The sequence below is a fragment of the Chrysochloris asiatica genome, unplaced genomic scaffold (assembly GCF_000296735.1).
Source record: "Chrysochloris asiatica unplaced genomic scaffold, ChrAsi1.0 scaffold00026, whole genome shotgun sequence".
Classification (NCBI taxonomy): Eukaryota; Metazoa; Chordata; class Mammalia; order Afrosoricida; family Chrysochloridae; genus Chrysochloris; species Chrysochloris asiatica.
The window spans coordinates 20,372,272-20,381,966 of NW_006408544.1; the positions used below are offsets into that span (position 1 = coordinate 20,372,272).

At 46.2% G+C, this 9,695-nt stretch overlaps 1 pseudogene; it reads right to left on the reverse strand.

Moving 5' to 3' along the window:
• Window positions 1–3,118: 3,118 nt before the first annotated feature.
• LOC102836788 lies at window positions 3,119–8,175 on the reverse strand (annotated as a pseudogene).
• Window positions 8,176–9,695: the final 1,520 nt, after the last annotated feature.

The window sequence follows — 9,695 nt, forward strand, 5'->3', positions numbered from 1 at the left end:
ATGACACAACCTTGCTTGCTGAAAGTGAAGAGGACTTGAAATATTTACTGATGAAGATTAAAGACAACAGCCTCTGGTATGAGTTGCATTTCAATGTAAAGAAAATAAAAATCCTCACCAGTGGACCAATAAATAACATCAAGAAAAATGGAGAAAAGATTGAAGTTGTCAAAGACTTCATTTTGCTTGATTCAACCATCAACATTCATGGAAGCAGCAGTCAAGAAATCAAACAACATATTTCAATAGGCGAATCTGCTACACAAGACCTCCTTAAAACACTGAAGAGCAATGATGGCAGTTTGAAGACTAAGGTGCACCCACCTAAGCCATGGCATTTTCAAGAACCTCATATGCATTTGAAAGTTGAATAGTGAGTAAGGAAGACACTAGAAGACTTGATGCATTTGAGTTATGGTGTTAGAGAATATTAAAAGTACCATGGACTGCCAAAAGAACAAACCGATCTGTGTTGGAAGAAGTAGAGACAGAAAGCTCCTTGGAAGCCAGGATGGCCAGACTTTGTCACATACTTCAGATATATTATCAGGAGGTATCAATCCCTAGAGAAGGATATCATATTTGGTAAAACGGAGGGTCCGAGAAAAAGAAGAAGACCCCCACAAGATGGATTGACCTAGTGGCTACAGCACTGGGCTCAAATGTAGCAATAATTGTGAGGTTGGCACAGGAATTGGGCAGCGTTTTCTTCTGTTGTGTATAGGTTCGCTATGACTTGGTACTGACTCGTTGGTACCTAACAACAGCAACAACAAAAAACGCAGTCTCTGCCATTTATGAAAAGAAAAAAAAAATTTGTGTGTGTGACAAAATTCTTTTGTTTATTTAGTTTTGCATTTTTTCTTGTGAATTGAGTGAAGGTTTACAGAGCAGATCAGTTTTACATTCAACAAAACATACACTTTGTTTCATATTGATTTTCATCCCTCTGGTAGCGTAGTGGTTACGAATCGGGCTGCGAACCGCAAGGTCAGCAGTTTGAAACTACCAGCTGCTCCGCAGGAGAAAGATGAGGCTTTCTGCTCCCATAAAGATTTACAGCCTCAGAAACCCTGTTCAGGGTCGCTATGGGTCGGAACTGACTCAACGGCACTTAACGACACAACATGTAACATTACTTATCCCATATCCTCCCTGTGTTTCTTGTGTCCATTCCTCCTCCTTTCCCCACCCTTCTGAATTTTGTCTTTAGGAAATGCTGCTCTTTTGATTTTTAATTGCTGACCATTCTATGGTGTGGTACCTCACTAGCGTTGTCCCCGCTCCAATATTGATTGCTTGGCTTAAAATCTAGCCACAGGGATGTGTTCAGTTCCAGACCTGAAGGGTGACCAAGGGCCATCGTTTCAGGGTTCTATCACTCTCTATCTGACCACTAAGCTTTTTGTTTTTTTTGTTTTTTTTTTATGATTTTGAGTTTTGTTCCACATTTTTTTCAGCTCTACCTGGAACCTTCTAATGTGATCTATTTCAAAGCACTTGTTGGTGGTAGCTGGACACCATCTAGTTCTGGTCTTAGGGTCCTGGAGGCAGATGTTGACATGGTCCATTAGTCTATTCTCAGTCACATCATATGCATGTGAAAATCCAGCCTGCTTTGTGGGGACTCCCCTTCCCTGCAAACTCTTGTATAGGATTTCCGAGGAGCAGCTGGTGAGTTTCAAGCACCAACCTTGCGATTTTAACAACCTTCTGGTCCAGTGCTTCTCCTATACCTCCAAAAAAAGAGAAGTGTGTCTCACTTGTATTAGGAAAGCAATCTTGGGCGTGTTTGTGTGGTTGATACCTGGGTCCTCTGCTGAGCCAGGGCTCCACCATTAATGCTTTAAAAGAGCCAGAGCTTTGCCTGTGCTACCATCCAGGTTGCCGTAAAGCAACCTGGGTTGCTCATCATTCAAGAACCAAGCTCTGGGAAGTTCCTGGAATGCCTGGCTGACTCCCCGGGGAGCACTAACTCTTTGTCAGGAGCCTTCTAAATTTACCAGGTGGGCATTATCCCAAACATGGACACTGATGAAATTTTTCATAGGTGGTTCCTTTGTGCCTAAGACCACATCATATTATATAGCATATGTATATAACACATTGTGGGGGAGGGGTGCCTTTCATCTCCTACCATGTCAGTGTGTCTACATTTTCCAACCAAAATATTAACAGTGATTCTCTTGAAGTCAGGATCATTGGATGATACTCAAATTATTTGTACTTTTCTGAGTGTCCATTAATTTTTTTTTTCCTATCAGTAATGTCTTAGTCTGAATTCTCTAGAGAAGCAAACCCAGTAAAGTTTTGCTATTTTTAAGTACTGTCAAGTTGGTTCTGACTCATAGTAAACCTGTATAGGGTTTTTGTCATCTCCCCAAACCCCACTGCTTCTAGTAGATTCAGACTTATAATAACCCTAAAGAGGTGAACTGTACCATAGGGTTTCGGAGGCTAAAGCTTTACCAGAGCAGACAGTCTTATCTCCTGCAGAGAGGCTAATGGGTTTGAACTGCCTACCTTGTGGTTAGCAGCCCAATGCATAACCAATGTACTCTGGAAAAATTAGTCATTGAAAACCCTATAAAGTAGAGTTCTACTTTGACACTCATGGGTTTCCCATGTGTCAGAAACAACTCCATAGCAACTGCAAAATGCATAAGGCAACAGGAGTTTGTCTTGCTCATCTCAGAACAGTGTTTGGCACATTTGTTGTTGTTGTTAAGTGCCGTGAAGTTAATTCCGACTCATAGCAACCCTATATAGGGTTTCCTAGGAGCAGCTGGGGAGCTTGAACTGCTGACCTTGAGGTTGAAACCGATCTTGCAGTGGTCCAGTGCTTTAACCCACAGCACCACAGCAGGAGTCCTGTTTAGCACACAGTAGGTGCTCAATAAAGGTGTGAAGGAATAACAGGTACTACTTCTTAAGATTGAGATTGATTTAGCAATAATTGAGCCTTTGGTGTTTCCGCGCCTGGGAGCTCCACCTGGGACAGACTCTGCCTAGTCAGCACACTCGTTTCCGCGTCTGCCCGGCACCCCGGGATTGACGCCTCTTGGGGCGGAGTGTCTGGCGCCGGCCTGGGTGGCCTGGCCCTTTGTGATCTGCAAGTTCAGCCGTGCTGCTCCACCCGCACCGAGGAGGGGAGGGAACCAGACTCCTCCTGGAACTCGCCCATCCGGACTGTTCCTGCCTTGGCCTCAACCGCAGCTCCTGGCGCCTCCCTGCAGCTCCCCCATCAGGCTAGGCTCTGAGACCTCGTGTGACTGTTTCTGATCCTCTACCTGCGGACTGCCTTCTACGACACGACACGTACCCACCACGCTCCTCCCTCCTCAGCCCTGCAAGCTGTTAGGTCTAGAGTTTCCCAGGCCTTGGGTAAGACCCCTGTCGACATCCAGTCCTTTCTCTGTTCCATAGGGCACACTTCCTGGCATCTCCTGCTCTAGCTTTCTAAGCTCTAGGAGTCTCCCCAGGCCAACCTGCCCTAGCTCCAAACTGGTCTCCAGGCGTGACCAGGCACGAATGCTTGCCTGGGAGAGCTATGGCTGGAAGCATCCTGGGACTTGATTTAGAATGGGCAGGCCTCTCACCAGGAAGTAGGAGGGCTGGGGTCACCCTGCAGGCAGTAGGGGTTGACTGTGGTGGGAGACCCTGAGGCAAAAGCCCCTGAGTTCAGAGGGAGCAGCCAGAGCTGACTCACTTGAGGGTGGGGTGGAGGCAGATGGGGGTAGCACTGGCTTATGTTGTGAGCAATTCTTGGCAAAGATGAACCCAGGCATTCCACCCAGAAAGTCATACTGGGTCCAAATTCCTAGCAGCCGGACCAAGGAGGTGGTGAGAAGGTGGCAGAGGAGCTCGGTGGTACAGCTTGGCGTGGTGGGGTTCAGCTCGGTGTGGCAGGTCCAGTGCTCCGCTCATTCATCCAAATCAGGTCTCCTTGACTTGCTGGGATTCCTGGGTTTCCTATTCCTGACTGTTTAACCTGCTTCTCACTGCCTCAGTTTCTCCACAAAGGGTTGTGGTTATGAGGGGGGACTGACTTAGAAGAAATGTTTAGGTCACCTCTACTTCCTGTCATGCTGGTATCACTATTCCTTGTCTTTGCTGCCCCTCCTTCTTGTATCTCACTACTTCCGTTATTCTGCCATGCTTTCCCAAGAGACCCCAGAAGGAATAGTCTTTGACTTAGGGAACAGGAGGGGATAACAGCATTCTTGCCTTCATTCATTTGATGATTCACTTAAATGGGTGTTTACTACCATCCACTTACACACTCCCTTGTTCCTTCACATTTAATTACTCATTCAGTCATTCTCTGGACTCTTATTGAGAATCTACTGTGTTCATGACCCTGGACACTGGATGGGAGGGGGATAGGAGGCTGTCACGTCTGCTGCCTAATTGCTCAAGATTGAGAAGAAAAGAGAACAAAACAGTACAATTAAGAGAAAATGCTATAAGAGAGAAACTAAGGACTGTAAATAGTATGTGTGTGTGAGAAAGTGTGTATATATTGGGGATTACTGAGGAGGAGGATGCACTTTTCATTTGGGAGAGGCCAAGAATGGAGAAAAGATGGAAGTTGTCAAAGACTTCATTTTGCTTGGATCCATAATCAACACTCATGGAAGCAGCAGTCAATAAATCAATGACGTATTGCATCAGGAAAGTCTGCTGCACAAGACCTCTTTAAAGTGCTGAAAAGCAAAGATGTCAGTTTGAGGACTAAGGTGTGCCTGACCCAAGCCATGGTATTTTCAATAGCTGCATATCCATATGAAAATTGGATAATGAATAAGGAAGACTGTAGAAGAATTGATGCATTTGAGTTATGGTGTCTGAGATGGACGTTAAAAATACCACGGACTGCTAGAAGAACAAACAAATCTGTGTTGGAAGAAGTACAGCACATCCTGCTCCTTAGAAGCCAGAATGGTGAGACTTCATCTCTCATCATGAGGGAACAGTCCCTGGAGAAGGACATTATGCTTGGTAAAGTAGAGGGTAAGCGAAAAAGAGGCAGATCCCCAGTGAAGTGGGTTGGCATAGTGGCAGCAGCAATGGGCTCAAGTGTAACAATGATTGTGAGGTTAGCTCAGGACTGGGATGTGTTTCATTCTGCTGTGTTTAAGGTTCCTATGAGTTGGAACTAACTTGATGGTAGGAGCTCTGGTAGCGTAGTGTTTACGAATCAAGCTGTGAGTCTCAAGGTCAGCAGTTCGAAAGATGAAGCTTTCTGCTCCCATAAAGCTTTACAGCCTCGGAAACCCTGTACAGGGTCTCTATGAGTCAGAATTGACTCCATGGCATATAATCACCACCAACAACAAAATAATAAGAAAGCCTCCTGGAGGTGGTGGCATTTGAGCTAGGCTTTGGTAGAGGGTGAGTTTGGATTTTACTGTTGGAAGAACATCAGGGTGGAGGGAACAACAGGAACAAAGGAAACCCTGGGTGTGTGAGGAAACAATAGGAAGTTCTGTTCATAACTAGAGAAGATAAGAAGAAATAAATCTCCACAAGGAGACTAGAGCCCAGCAGAGGGCAGGACATGCACACCCACTTCTCTGCTGGCTGTCATAGGCCAGGGGAGCAGCCTTATTCTGGTGACCCAGTGCCAGGACTATGAATGGAGATCATGAGAGGATGGCTTTAGTTATTAGAACTCTTGAACAAGTAGCCTTGGATGGAGTGAGCTCTCCAACCTTGGGTGTATGTAAGTTGGTGGGGGTGCTGTAAGGTCTGGTCAATAGAAGGTTCCAGTTAGGACATTGCTGAACGTTGAGCTGGTGTGGATTATGTCAGAGGTTTCTCCTACCCACAAAGCCTAAATTTCAGCAGAGAATTCCTGAAAGTTTGTTCTTTATTCAAGTCATTTATGCTCTTCCTCATTTGACCCTTCATTTACTCATTAATTCATCATTCTTTCATTTATCATTTAGTCACTGAGTCCCTGCTCGGGGCAGGCCCTGTGCTGGGGACTCAGATGAGGTCCTTTGGGAACTCCCAGTCTGATAGAGGAGACAGATCCATGTCTGACAGTGACAACTCAGTATCATTGTGGATTGGACACGGAGATTATTTCATTGTATTGTGCCACAGGAATGGGAGGCCATACACCTGGGACATGGACCCGAAGAATGAGCAGGTATTTACCCCATAGCCAGGAAGATCCTGGCCAGATGAAAGAGGATCTAATGTGGGGAAAAGAGTGTTTGTGGACGAAAATCCATGTTTGCAGGGCTTCAGAGGCAGGCTTTCTCCAGATAACAGGACTGAAGGCCATAGGAACGCTGTGCCTTTGAACTGAGGGTACAACAAGCTCATCTCACACAGGAAATGAACCTGCTGGATTCAGGAGCCTCTACAGAACTTTAAGGAATCCCTGGATGGTGCAAACAGTTAAGCAGTCAACCACTAACTGGAAGATTGGTGGTTTGAACCCACCCACCCAGAGGTGCCTCGAAGAGCCTGGTGTAGTCACAGCCTTCAAAACCCTCTGGAGCACAGTTCTAATTTGCAATGCCTCGGGTCATCATGACTTGGTGTTGATTCAACAGCAACTGATTTTTGGTCTAGAAAAGCTTTTGGCAGATCAGCATAAGCTGTAGGCAGGATGTGTAGAGTGGTAGTTGAACTCCTGGGCTCCGGATCTAGATCAAGGTTCAAATCCTGGTGCTAACCCTTATCATCTCTGAGACTTTGAACAACTTACAGTACTGTTGAGATCTGCATTCTCTGTAGAAGAAGAATAATCTAGAGCTGTCATGAAGGAGCTCTGGTAGTATAGTGTAGTGGGTTGCATGTTTGCCTGCTAACCGCAAGGTCAGCAATTTGAGTCCACCAGGAGCTCTGCCGGGGAAAGATGAGGCTTTTTGCTGTTGTAAAGATTTACAGCCTCAGAAACATACAGGATTGTTATGAGTTGGGACCAACTCTATGGCATACAACCACCACCACCTCAGGGCTGTCATGAGGCCCAAAGCCATATTAACACAATGCTGGGCGTCTGGGAAGAGCTAAAGAAGTGACGATGATGATGTCGTCAAGTGCTCCCTTTCAAATCTTGGACCTCATTCTCTACAGCTGTAAAATGGCAGAGTTGACCTAGCTCGTTAGTTCTCAAAGTGTGATCCCAGGACCAGCACCATCAACACTGGGGATCTTGTTAGAAATGCACATTCTTGGGTTGCATTTCAGATCTAATGAACCAGAAACTGGGGATGGGGCCCAGTAATCTATATTGTAACAAGTACTCTGGGAGGTTCTGATGCAGGCTGAAGTCTGAAAACCTGTCTATCACTAACACTTCTTCTTTTTCAAAAAATGTTTTTATGGTGAACTAAGTGAAGATTTATAGACTAGATCATCAGTTCTGTATTCAACCATGCATAGACTTCATTTCATCTCAGTGAGTGCTCTCCCTTCAGTGTAACGTTACTGATCCCACTTCCTCCTGTGTTTCATGTTTCTATATTTCTGTCTTTCCCAACCCTTCTAAACTTTGTCTTTTGGTAAATTCTGCCCTTTTGATCTTGAATGGTTGATCATTCTGTGGTGTGCACACCTCACTAGTGTTGTTGTCCCCCTAAATACCTATCTATTGCTTGACTGAAAACTGAGCCACAGGGATGAATTCAGATACAGACCTGAAAGGTGACAAAAGGCCATGGTCTTGGGGTTCCATCAGTCTCTATCTGACAAGTAAGCCTGGTAAGATCTCTTTTGTTGTTGTTGTTGTTGGACTGGAAGGCAGAACACTTTATTATTTACACGGATGAAGAGCAGGAGGGTAGATGCCGAGGTGGGGCGGGAAGGCAGCTGGGGCTCAGTCTTCATAACTCCCGTCTGGCAGGTAGCGGCGAATGATGATGGGGATCTTTCAGGCCTTGAGTTCCTTCACGGCGATGAGCAGGGGATCTGTCTCCCCCTCCAGCTCCACCATCACCGGGGCACACATTGCGATCTGGAGGGCTCAGGCTCCTCCTACTTGGTCATGTACGGCATGGTGATCCACTTCTGGCTGGCCTGCGGTCGCTCTCCTTATGGAATGATCTTGATGTTCTCCTGGCCCTCCTCCTTGGCATTTTCCAGGTCATCTAGTCCTTTCTCCTCCTCTACATCATCAAAGTCATCACCATCAAAATTGTCCTCGCTGTCTGACATACTGCCTGCACGGCAGAGACCTAGTTTTATTCCCCACAATGGCGAGGAGACCCCCACAAAGAGTGCGCCTTCCCCATGTGTGGCGCCAAGTGGACCTTGCGCTTGCTAAGACCTCTTCTTGATCCAATTTTCTATTACTATTCATTCAAGGGTTGCATACCCGTTGCATTCAGAGTCCTGAGTAAAAGTTTGGTAGCAGGGACAGGAGGAAACACAGAGATGAGTGGCATGTGGTCTCTCAGCCCTGAGAGGGCTTTTGGCAAGTTGGAAAGGGGAGGCATACACCCATGGAGGCTCACAGATCGTTCAGAGAGACTGAAGTTAGTATAGCAGAGTCTGTGTTGTGATAAGTAACCCAGAGAAGAGAGCTTTGTGGGCTGGAGGGGCTCTGCAGAAACATCTTGCTGTCCTCTGGTGCTTGTTCCTGAGGTAAGATTGATTCAGCCTTGCTGAAAGTCCTCACACCTGTGTAACTGAAGTATTTCTGCATGTTAGCCCTGGGTGTGGGGTCAGGGATAGAACTTTGGACTGAAGGTCAGAAGAGTGATTCTGGATAGTTTCCTTACTGTATGCCCTGGGTGACTCACTTTCTATTCCTGGGCCTCCATTTATCTATCTGTAACATGGGAGGTGGGGGGAAGTCTCTGAATGGTGCAGATGGAAAAGAGTTCAGTTAAAAGGATGGGGATTTGAGTTCACCCAGAGCAACTTTGGAAGAAAGGCCTGATGATTTACTTCTGAAAGGTCACAACCATTGAAAATCTTGTGGAGTGTATCTTTGTTTTAAAACACATGGGGTTGCTTTAAGTCAGCAGTATTGACTCAACAGCAACTGGTAGGAGCCACATGGGAGAACTAAGGAGCCAGTCCATCTAAGGGCTCTTCTCTAAGACTCTGAGGCATGTGGTCCTCTGGAGAAAGGATAGGCTTGGAGGCTGAGGGACCTCCGTAGAGTTCCTGGTTTCTTTCTGACATCCATTCCATCATATGCATGTCATGGAGCCTGAAATTGCCCTGGCCACCTGCCTGGCAAGGTTATCGATCCAGTGTGTTGAGCTGGTCCTTTCTTAACTGGTTTTGCTATCAGTCCAGGGGGTCTTATGACACCCTATTGTTCACCTCACATGACTTTCATCATATCATTGTCAGAGGCTCCTTAATACCTAACTCTTCCTTGCCTGGCATGGGGGCCCTCCAAGACAGGGCTCCAGATTTGACCAGCAAGATGAGGTTCCTCACTGCCAATGACCGCATCCTATTCTGTTCCCGTTCGGACTTCTACCTCACTCTTCTCAACCTGTCCAAACTCATTCAACTTCAGGCCAAATCTAGTACTGCCTTGTCCAGGAAGCCCTCTGGATTGCCATACCATCCTTACATCCTTTCAGGTGTTACTTTAATTTCTCACCTATGAACACTCTGAACTGTTAGACCAAAATTTCCATGAGGGCGAAGCCTGTGCTCATAGGAACCGACATTAGAAACCTTGACTCTTAGAGCAGGAAGGCCCAGAGAGAGGC